Raw genomic sequence first — 13,880 nt, forward strand, 5'->3', positions numbered from 1 at the left:
TTTTTATTTTTACCATCACACAATATATCCATGTAAAGTGCCTTTTTATTTTATTTCTGAATCTGATCTGGCTCCAAGCCAGCCCCCTTCCTTGAGGTCTGCCCAGTTTTGAGTTTGCCCAGTTCATGCGTCTTTGGTGATAAAGTCAAACTCTCCTTCCAATCTCCATTATGGATGAGGCAGGCAGCATAGAAGGAAGACAGAAGATTCTAGAATTTCAGTAGCTCCTCTGCAGAGTTAGGATTGTCTATATCACCAGGATAATTGGACTTGGAGAATAATCAGACTCCTGGATTGGGTACGGAATACACCTCGAAATGCCAAGGAATAAATAATTCATGGCTTTTTCTCCTGGCCATGTGTGATAATTTAACTATAATTTCATGGAGCTATTATTACTTCCACAATCTCCCTCTCCTAAGCACATGTGCTGCTCTCACCAAGAAGAATGTTCCACAAGCAATTCTCCACCAAATGGTTATTTTTAACCTGCTCCATTATATATATATGGATCTACCAAGCTTCCTGAAACCTCATCTTTGGGGCCCTGAGGAAAGATGTTTTATAAACAAAAGTTAGTTTTAAAGACAAGGCCGGCGCTGTGGCTTATGCTTGTAATCCCAGCACTTTGGGAGGCCGAGGCAGGTGGATCACTTGAGGTCAGAAGTTCGAGACCAGCCTGGCCAACATGGTGAAACCCCATCTCTACTAAAAGTACAAAAATCAGCCAGGCGTGGTGGCACATGCCTGTAGTTCCAGCTACTCAGGAGGCTGAGGCAGGAGAATAGCTTGAACCTGGGAAGTGGAGGTTGCAGTGAGCCAAGATCGCATCATTGCACTCCAGCCTGGGTGACAGAGCAAGACCCTGTCTCAAAAATAATAATAATAAATAAAGACAATAACATATTAGATTTGCTGGGAGAGGGAGTCAGAGGAGGCACCACATATATTGCCCCAGTGGCTTTCCAATGCAAATTCGTAAATCTGCTCCAGAAAGGTTAGACTTAGAATCCATTCATATCAAAAATGCTGCCCTCAGGACGAACCATCCTTTATCTTGTGACTAGGGCCTCCTAAATTCATGTGAAAAAAGATTTTCTTTCTTTTATAAAAATTAGATTGATAAAAGATTGCGATGTTTTTAATGGTCTTATTTAGTTCCCCCAAATCTTTTTTTGAACTATTACTGGTATATGAAAGATAAAGGTCTAGGAACCACACCTTCTAGATCTCTTCTTAATCCTGTGGCTTTTTTGTATAATAACAGATTACAACCATCCAGCATCAATTGTCATCCTCTTTAACCAACACTATTGTACAGGCACACCTCGGAGATATTCAGGTTTGGTTCCAAATCACTGCAATAAGCTAAATATCCCAATAAAGCAATTCACACACATTTTTGGTTTTCCAGTGCATGTAAAAGTTATGTTTATTCTACACTATAGTCTATTAAATGTGTAATAGCATTATGTCTTTAAAAATGTACATATCTTGATTTAAAATACTTTATTGCTAAAATATGTTAATGAACATCTGAGCCTTCAGTGAGTTGTAATCTCTTTGCTGATAGAGAGGGTAGATGGCTTTCTTCCACATCCTCGACGTGGATGGCTGCTGACTGATCACAGTGGCAGTTGCTGAAGGCTGGGGTGTCTGTGGCAATTTTTAAAACTAAAACAACATTGAATTTTTCCAAATCGATTGACTCTTCCTTCTACAAAAAATTTCTCTGTAGTACATGATGTTGTTTGATAGCATTTCACCCAAAGTCGAATGTCTTTCAAAACTGGACACAGTCCATTCAAGCCCTGCCACTGCTTTATCAGCTAACTGTATGTATAATTCTGAATCTTTTGTTGTCATTTCAACAATGTTCACAGTATCTTTACCAGGAGTAGATTCCATCTCAAGACACCACCGTCTTTGCTCATGTATAAAAAGCAACTCTTTAACCCTTCAAGTTTGATGATGAGATTGCAGCAAGTCAGTCCCAACTTCAGGCTCCACTTCTAATTGTAGTTTTCTTGATATTTCCACCACATCTACAGTTACTTCCTCCACTGAAGTCTTGAACTCCTGACAGTCATCCATGAGAGTTGAAACCAGCTTCTTCCAAACTTCTGTTCATGTTGATATTTTAACCTTCTTCCATGAATCATTAATGTTCTTAATGTCATCTACAATGGCAAATCTTTCCCAGAAGTTTTTCAGTTTACTCTGCCCAGATCCTTCAGAACAACCACTACCTATGACATCTAAAGCCTTACAAAATGTATTTCTTAAACAATAAGACTTGAAAGGTGAACTTACTCCTTGATCCATGACTAAAGAATGGATATTGTGCTAGCAGACGTGAAAACAACATTAATCTTCTTGTACATCTCCATCAGAACTCTTGGGTGATAGGTGCATTGCCAATGAGCAGTATATTTTGAAATATTTTTCTGAGCAGTAGATCTTAACAGCAGGCTTAAAATATTCAGTAAACCATGCTAAAAACAAGTATGTTGTCAACCAGGGATTGTTGTTCCATTTATAAAGCATATGCAGAATAGATTTAGTACAATTCTTAAGGCCCCTAGAATTTTCAGAATGGTAAATGAGCACTGGCTTCAACTTAAAGTCACCAGCTTCATTAGCCCCAAACAAGAGAGTCAGCCTGTCCTGTGAAGCTTTGAAGCCAGGCATTGACTTCTCCTTTCTAGCTATGTAAGTCCTAAATGGCATCTTCTTCCACTAGAAGGCTTTTGCATTTACAATGAAAATCTGTTGTTTAGTGTAGACACCTTCAGCAGTTATCTTAGTTAACTTGGTTAACTAAGCAGTTATCTTCTAACTAACTTGGTGAACCTTCCATATCAGCACTTGCTGCTTCACCTTGCATTTTTATGTTATGGACATGGTTTCTTTCCTTAAACCTCACGAACCAATCTCTGCTAATTTGCAATTTTTCTCCTCACATGTCAGCTTTCATGGACTTGAAGAGACTTAGGGCCTTGCTCTAGATTAGGCTTTGGCTTAGGGAATGTTGTGGCTGGCTTTAGTATCTAGACTAAAATAGGATACTAAAACTAGAGACTAAAACTTTCTCCATATCAGCAATAAGGCTGTTTCTCTTTCTCAACATTCATGTATTCACCAGAGTAGCACTTTTAATTTTCTTCAAAAACTTTTCCTTTGCACTCACAACTTGGCTAACTGTTTGGTGCAAGAGGCCTAGCTTTTGACCTGTCTGGGCTTTTGACATGCCTTCCTCACTAAGTTTAATCATTTCTACCTTTTGATTTAAAGTGAGAGATATGTGACTCTTCCTTTCACTTGAACACTTAGAGGCCATCGTAGGTTATTACTTGGCTTAATTTCAACATTGTTGTGTCTCAGGGAATAGGGAGGCCTGAAGAGAGGAAGAGACTTGGAGGAATGGCTGGTCAATGGAGCAGTCAGAACATACACATTTATTGATTAAGTTCACCTTGTGGACACAGTTTATGGTTCCTCAAAATAAATTACAATAGTAACATCAAAAAATTACTGATAATGGATCACCATAAGAGAAATAATATTAATATAAAATTTTAAAATATTGCAACAGTTACCAAAATGTGACGTAGAGACACAAAGTGAGAACATGCTGTTGGGAAAATGGCACCAATAGACTTCCTCCTTACTCGATGCAGGGCTGCCACAAACCTTCAATTTGTAAAAAAATGCAACATCTATAAAGCACAATAAATCAATCCACAAGAACATGAGGTATGTTTGTACTTGACATATTCAACCACCCACTTCTTTAAACAACCTTGTTCAATGAACAGGCTTCAGTGGCACAAAACAAAACAAACAAACAAACCTTGTGTTTCTCCTCTCTCCAATTGTCCTCCCTTGCTTTCCTGTTGGCACTTCCATTTTACCAAGTGAAAAGTCATAAGTGTGGGCATTTCTCATACACTCTGCCCTTCTCTTTATGTCTATGTATTCCTTCTGGTAACTCCTGTCTTCAGAATTAAATTACCACTCTGTGGTAATGACTTTCAACACTTTAAATCTGAGAGCTTAAGCCACCAGCGCTCCAACAGTGTGCAAACCATCTGCACTGGGATGGCCCACCGTCAACTCAATCTTTCCATCTTCCACACTGAATGCATTTTGTTCTCCACCAAACCAGCTTACCCTTGCAAATGTCCAGTTTCCATCAGGCACTTTACTGGCAACAAAAACCTCATTGTTCTTTTATCCTTCTTTCTCTTTCATGTTGTAAATCCAATTGTCCCTCAAGTCCTTTTGATCCATTTTTCAAAATCTCAACTCACAAACTTTGGAGAGAAGAAGACATGAATTTGATTCTAGCCTCTGGCACTTAATATCTATAAGACCTTTGGAAAAATTGCTTACTCTTTCTGTGCCTTTGTAAAATGTGGCCAATAATACCTGCTCTGCTTGGAAATATTAGTTTATTTTTTTTCCTCCATTCTCATTAATACCACCTGACTTCAAGCCCCCATTTTCTAACTTAGGCTGATGAAACAGCCACTTAGCTGAGTTTCCTACTTCTCATCTTCTTTTATTCCAGTCTACTCTGCACAGCACAATCAGATCAAATTCAAAGAAATCAAATCAACCATATCACTCCAGTTCCTTATAGCTGTGAATGCTTCCCCACTTACCTGTTGGATGTTTATATTCACAGACACGGTATTAAGCATCTCAGGGTCTCATACTATCTTATTTAATTTTTTCTCAAAAAAAACCCCAAAAACCTCTTAACTTCTACAGGATGATTTTTACTAATCCCATTCAAACTTCCCATATGGTGCTTCCCCAGCCTGGAAGGTACTTAACTTTCTTTCCTTCTGTCTATTCAAATTCACTCTTCAAATTACCTCTCCTCCAGGTCTTCTCTACTTACTGCAGGAACTTGAATTTCCAAGCTTGTTTAGAACTTAATTCTACTCCTTGTTTTGATACATAATTATATGCTCTCTTCCAGGCTTAACTGTTCAGTGTAAGGGTGTATTATCATTTCAACTAAGACAGCAGGCTTCTGGAAGTCAAGGCCTATGTCCTACGTGACTTCTCTGGAACCCTTAGCAACCAGCACAATAACACACACACAGTTGGTTCTCAATTCCTGTTGAATGAATGTGACAGGTCATCACTTGATGCAGATACAGCTTACTTCCTTTTTTTAAAATTCTAAAATGTTTCAAATATACAGCAAACTCTAGAGAATAACAGCAAACATCTTGATCACTTAAATATTAATATATTCTCATGTTAGATTCCAAGTTTTCTAAGGAAACAAAACTTTGCAAATGCTGTTGAAGTCTGTTGTACCTGCCCCTGATCCCATTCCCTACCCTTTAGTCCTAGAGGTACCCATCCAGATGTGTCCTTACAGTCAACATGTTTAAAACTTGAATTACTCATCTATGTGATCATAGAGGCCACTTTTTGTGTTTTTAAATTTTATATAAACGTTTACAGCGTATTTATTCATCTACTAATTGCTCTTTTCAACTCATTACTAGGCTTTTGAGGTCTACTTACACTGATAAAATAGAGACATGGGTCAGTCATTTTACTGTTCCATAATGCTTCATTGTACGACTATATCATAATGTATTTGTCTGTTCTTATGTTGATGAAAATTTAAGTTGTTTCCAGTTGTTTGCTATTATAAGCAATATTGCAATAAACATCCTCAAGAATGTGAGGCAGCCTACTTCAAAACAAGCAAACCCACAAATTAAGTCTGTAATTCCCAAACGATGGTTCACATATGTCCTCAAATTTTTAAACTTCCAAATATTCCAGTCAGGCCTCAGCCTGGTTCATAATATTCCACAGCTGATGTAGCATATAAAGAGCAGGACCCAGTCTCCCAGTCTCAGTACAATTGATTTTTCCTTTTTCCTGAAGTTCATCAACCTCAAAATATTAGTAATCACTTTATTCCTCACTATCACTATACCATAGTTAATATCCGGGAGCAATGTGAAAATGAGTACACTATGTCTAGGTAAACATTTCTCTTCTTAGCCCAAAGCTTTTTAAATGTCTGATCAGCCATCATTGAATAAATATTTGTTGAACTCGGTAACATCAGGCCATGTTCTAGGCACTGGGAATCAAATGGTGAAGCAGAATATGCTCCCATGGAGCTTGTATTCTAATAGGAAAATACAGGTTATACATAAATAAACAAGTCAACACAAAATATATCGGAGAGCAATAAGTGCTATGATATTAAAGTGGCAACATGATAGAATAAAACTGGGAAAGGCAATGCAGCTACTCTAGACCAGCCATGTCCAGTGGAACTTCCTGCAATAATGGAATAGTTCTATATTTGTGTCATCCAATGTGGTAGCCCCTAACCCCACTTGAAATGTGACTAGTCCAAATGAAGAACTGAATTTTTAGTTTAATTTAATTTTAATTAATATAAACTTTAAATGGCCACGTGCGGCTAGTGGCTCCTCTACTGAACAAGGGAGTTTGCCCAGGATCGCAATGGGGGTTAGTGGCAGAGAAATTTGAACCCAAAGAGTCTGCCATCAGAGTTTATATTCATAACCACTACATCATACAACCTCTGCTGGTATATTAGCTGAAAGAAGGGATCCTAAGAGGTTTTGCCTATTTGTTAGTTTGATAATAGTGTCTGTTTTTATGCTGATGGAAGTTAGTTCATGGAAAGTGAACAAGGGATGACATAGAAGAGAGAGAATGCAAAAGGAGATGTCTTGAAAAATAAGAGGAGATGAGATCCAGAACACAAGTGAAGGAGTTGGCCTTTGAAAGGGAGAGTTAATTCTTAGCACAGCAGGGAGGGCAGACACTGTGGGTGCTGGAGTGGGATAATGAGGGAGTTTCTGATCTTTGCTCTGACTTCCTCAGTGAAGTGTGAAGCAAGAGCATTAGCTGAGAGTCAGGAAAGGAGAGGCAGGAATAGGAAGTTTGAGAAGAGGGAAAGGTATGATAGCAGTAATTTTGGGGAATGGCAAGTGTAACTGAACATTTAGACAGTTTTGAGCACCCATTTGAGATCTGTGGTCATGAATTTTAAATGAAACCACTCAGTATAGTTATTTGTTTTTCTCTAGCAATTTTAGCTGGTGAGGTAGAGGCACAGAGTAATTAAGCAATTATGTGGGAGAAGTATAAAGAAGGAACAGAGGGACAAAGGAGTTTAGAGAATTTCAGGTATTTGCAAAGAATTGATTATATCTGGAATCCAAATCGAGTTAGGAAGGAAATGAGGGCATGAGGGGGAGTGACAGTGACAACATTTTAGTAAAGCCTATAGTTTCAATCACACAATGAATGGGGGTTGTCTGTTTTGCATTGTTTTTATGGAACCCAAAGAGCTGATTCTATAATTTGTATAAAAGCACAAAGGGTCAAAAAGATCCAGGGCAGTCCTGAAGAACCAACCTGGGGGCCTAACCTACTAGATATCAAGATTTATTATAAAGATATAGTAACTGAAACAATATGATAGTGATCAAAGAGACCAAGGTAGTACTGGTCACAGATATCTAACAAAATAGAGAGGTTAGAAAGAGACTCATGAAGCCAGGGACGGTAGTTCATGCCTGTCATCCCAGTACTTTGGGAAGCCAAGGAAGGAGGATCACTTGAGGCCAGGAGTTCAAGACCAGCCTGGGCAACACAGTGAAACCCCATCTCTACTGAAAATACAAAAATCAGCTGGGAGTGATGGCATGCACCTGTAGTCTCATCTACGTGGGAGGCTGAGGTGGGAGGACTGCTTGAGCCCAGGAGGTCGAGGCTGCAGTGAGCTATAATTGCACCACTGTACTCCAGCCTGGGCAACAGAGCAAGACTCTGTCTCAATAAAAAAATGAGAGGAAAGAAAGAAAGAAAGAAAGAAAGAAAGAAAGAGAGAGAGAGAGAAAGAAAGAAAGAAAGAAAGAAAGAAAGAAAAAGAAAGAAAGGAAAGAGACCCATGAACATTGGAAACTTGATTGATTTCAGGCAAAGCTGAATTGCTGATAATGTTGAAAGGACATACAAAATGATGTTACCAGAGGCTGGGAAGGGTAGTGAGGAGTTGGAGGGGAGGTGGGGATGATTAATGGGTACAAAAAATATATATAGAAAGAATAAGACCTACTACTGGATAGCACAACAGGGTGACTATAGTCAATAATAACTTAATTGTACTTTTAAAAATAAAGAATGCAATTGCATTGTTTGTAACTCAAAGGATAAATGCTTGAAAGGAGGGGGATATCCCATTCTCCATGATGTTCTTATTTCACATTGCATGCCTGTATCAAACCATCTCATGAACCTGTAAATATGCATATACCAACCGTGCACCCACAAATATTAAACATTTTGGAAAAATCAAAAAATTAAAAATTAAAAAAGAACATACAATAAATGAGGCTGCTAACATAGGTTATCCATATGAAAATTGATCCTTAACTCACATCCTATGTATGGATTAATAACTTCAACATGAAAATCAAAACTACAAGACTTCAAAGAAAAGGAAGACTATCTTTATGACTCAAGGAGAAGAAAGTCTTAAACGAGAAACAAGCACAACCATAAAGGAAGGAACTGATAAATTTGAATCATTAAAATTAAGAATTTCTGTTCAAATAACATGATAAAGAGGGTGGAAAAAATGGTGGATAGGAGGCAGGACTAACTTGCAGCTCCCACTCAGACAGACAGAAAAGCACTTGGAGACTCACATCATGAACTTTTGCTCCAAGAACTACCTCAGGAACATAACAGGAAAACCAAAAGAATTCATAGAAAGAAGCAGCTTGCCACTGCAAACTCCATGAGGCAGCCAAAAAACTGTGACTGCCCAAAGTGTGAAAGGGGGAAAGTCCACCTCCAAACACACATCCTCACTGGGAAACCTGAAAATACAGATCATGGGAGAAGGATTTAACCTTACCTAGAGCTGAAATAAATGTAGAGAGCCAAGCAAAATATAAAAGTAGAAGTGGGAAGAGCCTTATAGGTACTCCCAGTCCCCAGGGAAGTCCAGGGAAGCCATTTCTGGCTTTATCTGACAAGGGTCCTTGGGGAGGGCTGCCAGTGGAATTGGAAAGGACCCCAGGGAGAAGGAAACTTCCAGATGAACTTTATAATAATAAATTTTCCTGGGTAGAATCAAGGGGGGGTGGAGGTGTTGAACAGGAAGTCCATATACAAGCACAGAAGGCACAGCATGTGGGCAGGGGCGAAGTCTGAAAGCCCTGCTTACTTTCTCAGTGGGGAGGCTTGTAGCATGGGGCAAGATCTCAGCCCTGCACACCAGCTGCCTGGATATAAACTCGGTGTTGTTGGTGGAGCACAGTGGGAGTGAGACTGGCCTTGCTGGCTGCATGGGAGCTGGGTGAGGCCTGTCACTGCTGGCTCTCCCGCTGATGACCTCTATGATGCAGGAGAGTCTGCAATAATCCCCCTGGGAACATGGCCTGAGAACCACACCCCCATCCCCACAGCAGCTGCAGCAAACCCTGCCCAAAAAGAGTCTGAGCTCAGACATACCTAACCCTGGCCCCACCTGATGGTCTTTGTCTACTTGCCCTGGTAGCCAAAAACAAAAGACATATAATCTCTTGGGAGCTCTATGGCCCTGCTCATTGCCTGAGAAACCAAATACTTATCCAGACAACCTAGGGGAAAGCATGTATCCCAGCTGTACTACAGCAAATGATGCTCTCTTGAAAGTGCTATCTCATGGCTGGAGGTCAACCAACTTAAGCCATTACAGAAACTCATAAAAGAACAACCCTGCCCCAAGAAAGGAGAGAAAAACAGCTAATTCCACCATCTGTAACATGCTGGCTAACTAGAGGTCCTGAGTCTGTCCATGCGACTACTTCATTGCTAGTACGAGAAGTATTTAAAAAAATACAGAACGCTAAACAAAACTACAACCAAGGACCCTCACAGAGTCCACTTCACTCTTCTACCTCCACTGGTGCAGGTGCTAATATCCATGGCTGGGAGACGTGAAGACAAACAACATCACAAGACTCTTTGCAGACACTCCCCAGTACTAACCCAGAGCCCAGTGGCTCTGCTGGGTGGCTAGACCCAGAAGAGAAATAATCACTGCAGTCCAGCTGTCAGGAAGCCCCATCTCTAGGGGAGGGGGAGAGCACCACATCAAGGGATCACCCTGTGGGAAAAAAGAATCTGAAGAGCAACCTTTGAGCCCCAGATCTTTTCTCCGACATAGTCTACCCAAATGAGAAGGAACCAGAAAAACAATTCTGGTAATATGACAAAACAAGGTTCTTTAACACCCCCAAAAGATTGCACTAGCTCACCAGCAATGGATCCAAACCAAGAAGAAATCTTTGAATTGCCAGAAAAAGAATTCAGAAGGTTGATTATTAAGCTAATCAAGGAGGTATCAGAGAAAGGTGGAAATCAACTTAGAGAAATTTAAAAAATAATAGAATACAGGATATGAAGAAAAAGTCTCCAGAGAACTAGGTAGCATCAATAAAAAAACAATCACAACTTCTGGAAATGAAAGACACACTTAGAGAAATACAAAATACACTGGAAAGTTTCAACAATAGAATTGAACAGGTAAAAGAAAGAACTTTGGAACTCAAAGACAAGGCTCTGGAATTAATCTGACAAAGACAAAGAAAAAAGAATTTTAGAAAGTGAATGAAGGATCCAAGAAGTTTGGGATTATATTAAATGACCAAACCTAAGAATAATTGGTGTTCCCAAGGAATAAGAGAAATCTAAAAGTTTGTAAAACTTACTTGAGGGAATAATTGAGGAAAACCTCCCTAGCCTTGCTAGAGATCTAGACATCCAAATACAAGGAACTCAATGAACACCTGGGAAATTCATCACAAAATGATCATCACTGAGGCACATAGTCATCAGGTTATCTAAAGTCAAGACAAAGGAAAGAATCTTAAGAGCTGTGAGGCAGAAGCATCAGGTAACCTGTAAAGGAAAACCTATCAGATTACAGCAGATTTCTCAGCAGAAACCCTACAAGCTAGAAGGGATCAGGGTCCTATCTTTAGCCTCCTTAAACAAAACAATTATCAGCCAAGAATTTTGTATCCAGTGAAACTAAGCTTCATAAATGAAGGAATGATACAGTCTTTTTCAGACAAACAAATGCTGAGAGAATTTGCCACTACCAAGCCAGCTCTATAAGAACTGCTAAAAGGGGCTCTAAATCTTGAAACAAATCCTTGAAATACACCAAAATAGAACCTCTTTAAAGCATAAATCTCACAGGACCTATAAGACAATAGCATAATAATAATGGTAAAAAACAACAAAAAAAAAAAACAAGGTGTCAAGGCAACAACCAGCAAGATAAATACAACAGTACCTCACATCTCAATACTAATATTGAACATAAATGGCCTAAATGATCCACTTAAAAGATACAGAATGGCAGAATGGATAAGAATTCACCAACAAAGTGCCTGCTGTCTTCAAGAGACTCACCTAACATATAAAGACTCACATAAACTTAAGATAAAGGGGTGGAAAAAGATAGTCCATGCAAATGGACACCAAAAGTGAGCAGGAGTAGCTATTCTCATATCAGACAAATCTTATTTTAAAATGACAACAGTTAAAAAAAAAAGATAAAGAGGGACATTATATAATCATAAAAGGACTAGTCCAGCAGGAAAACATTACAATCCTAAATATATACGCACCTAACACTGGAGCTCCCAAATTTATAAAACAGTTACTACTAGACCTAAGAAATGAGACGGACAACAATACAATAATAGTGGGGGACTTCAATACTCCACTGACAGCACTAGGTAGGTCATCAAGACAGAAAGTCAACAAAAAAAAAAAATGGACTTAAACTCTACTCTAGAACAAATGGACTTAATAGATATTTACAGAACATTCTACCCAACAACTGCAGAATATACATTCTATTCATCAGCACATGGAATATTCTCCAAGATGGACCATATGATAGGCCACAAAACACGTCTCAATAAATTTAAGAAAATCAAAATCCTATCAAGTACCCTATCAGACCACAGTGGAATAAAATTAGAAATCAACTCCAAAAGGAACCCTCAAAACCAGGCAAATACATGGAAATTAAATAATATGCTCTTGAATAATCTTTGGGTCAATAATGAAATCAAGATGGAAATTTAAAAATTATTTGTACTGAACAATAATAGTGACACAACTTATCAAAACCTCTGGGATACAGCAAAAGCAGTGCTAAAAGGAGAATTCATAGCATTAAATGCATACATCAAGAAGTCCAAAAGAGCACAAATAGACAATCTAAGGTCAGACCTCAAGGAACAAGAGAAACAAGAACAAACCAAACCTAAACCCAGCAGAAGAAAAGAAATAACAAAGATCAGAGCAGAACTAAATGAAATTGAAACAAACAAACAAGCAAAAAATGATAATAAAAGATAAATGAAACAAAAAATCTTCTTTGAAAAGATAAACAAAATTGATAGACCTTTAGTGAGATTAAGCAAGAAGAGAGAAGACTCAAATAAGCTCAACTAGGAAAAAAAAACAGGAGATATTACAACTGATATCACAGAAATACAAAAGATAATTCAAGGCCTTTATCCCCACAAACTAAAAAACCTAGAGGAGATGGATAAATTCGTAGTAATATACAATCCTCCTAGACTAAACCAGGAAGAAATAGAAACTCTGAACAGACCAATAACAAGCAGCAAGATTGAAATGGTAATTTAAAAATTGCCAAGAAAAAACAGTCTAGAACCAGAAAGATTCACAGTTGAATTCTATCAAACATTCAAAGAAGAACTGGCATCAATCCTACTGAAACTATTCCAAAGATAGCGAAAGAAGGAATCTATGAAGCCACTATTGCCCTAATACCAAAACCAGGAAAAAACATAACAAAAAAAAGAAAACAGAATGGGAGGAAATTTTTGCAATCTATCCATCTGACAAAGGCTAATATTCAGAATCTAAAAAGAACTTAAACAAATTTACAAGAAAAAAAGAAAACAAACCCATCAAAAAGTGGGTGAAGGATATGAACAGATACTTCTCAAAAGAAGACATTTATGTGGCCAATAAACATATGAGAAAAAGCTCATCATCACTGGTCATTAAAGAAATGCAAATCAAAACCACAATGAGATACCATCTCATACGAGTTAGAATGGCAATTATTAAAAAGCCAGGAAACAACAGATGCTGGTGAGGCTGTGGGGAAATAGGAACGCTTTTATACTGCTAGTGAGAGTGTACATTAGTTCAACCATTGTGGAAGACAGTGTGGCAATTCCTCAAGGATCTAGAACCAGAAATACCATTTGACCCAGCAATCCCATTACTGGGTATACACCCAAAGGATTATAAATCATTCTACTATAAACACACATGCACACTTATGTTTATTGAAGCACTACAATAGCAAAGACTTGGAACTAACCCAAACACCCATCAATGATAGACTGGATAAAGAAAATGTGGCATATATACACCATGGAATACAATGCAGCCATAAAAAAGAATGAGTTCATGTCCTTTGCAGGGACATGTATGAAGCTGGAAGCCATCATTCTCAGCAAACTAACACAGGAACAGAAAACCAAACACCACATGTTCTCACTCATAAGTGGGAGGTGAACAATGAGAACATATGGACACAGGGAAGGGAACATCACATACCAGGGCCTGTTGGGGGGTCAGGGGTAAGGGGAGGGAGAGCATTAGGACAAATAATGCATGTGGGGCTTAAAACCTAGATGACGGGTTGATAGGTTCGGCAAGCCACCATGGCACATGTATCCCTATGTAACAAACCTGCACATTCTGCACATGTATCCCAGGACTTAAAGTAAAATAAGAAA

General features: G+C 38.6%; 1 long non-coding RNA gene across 1 annotated transcript in view; it reads right to left on the reverse strand.

Moving 5' to 3' along the window:
• The window catches only part of LOC129049738 (uncharacterized), a 90,686-nt gene extending 81,288 nt beyond the window's left edge, over nt 1-9,398 (reverse strand). Inside the window, exon 1 of the long non-coding RNA XR_008513027.2 lies at nt 9,260-9,398. This is a non-coding gene — a long non-coding RNA (uncharacterized LOC129049738). The remainder of the gene's footprint in view (nt 1-9,259) is intronic.
• Nucleotides 9,399-13,880: the final 4,482 nt, after the last annotated feature.

Source organism: Pongo abelii, chromosome 15, assembly GCF_028885655.2.
Source record: "Pongo abelii isolate AG06213 chromosome 15, NHGRI_mPonAbe1-v2.0_pri, whole genome shotgun sequence".
In the NCBI taxonomy this organism is placed as follows: Eukaryota; Metazoa; Chordata; class Mammalia; order Primates; family Hominidae; genus Pongo; species Pongo abelii.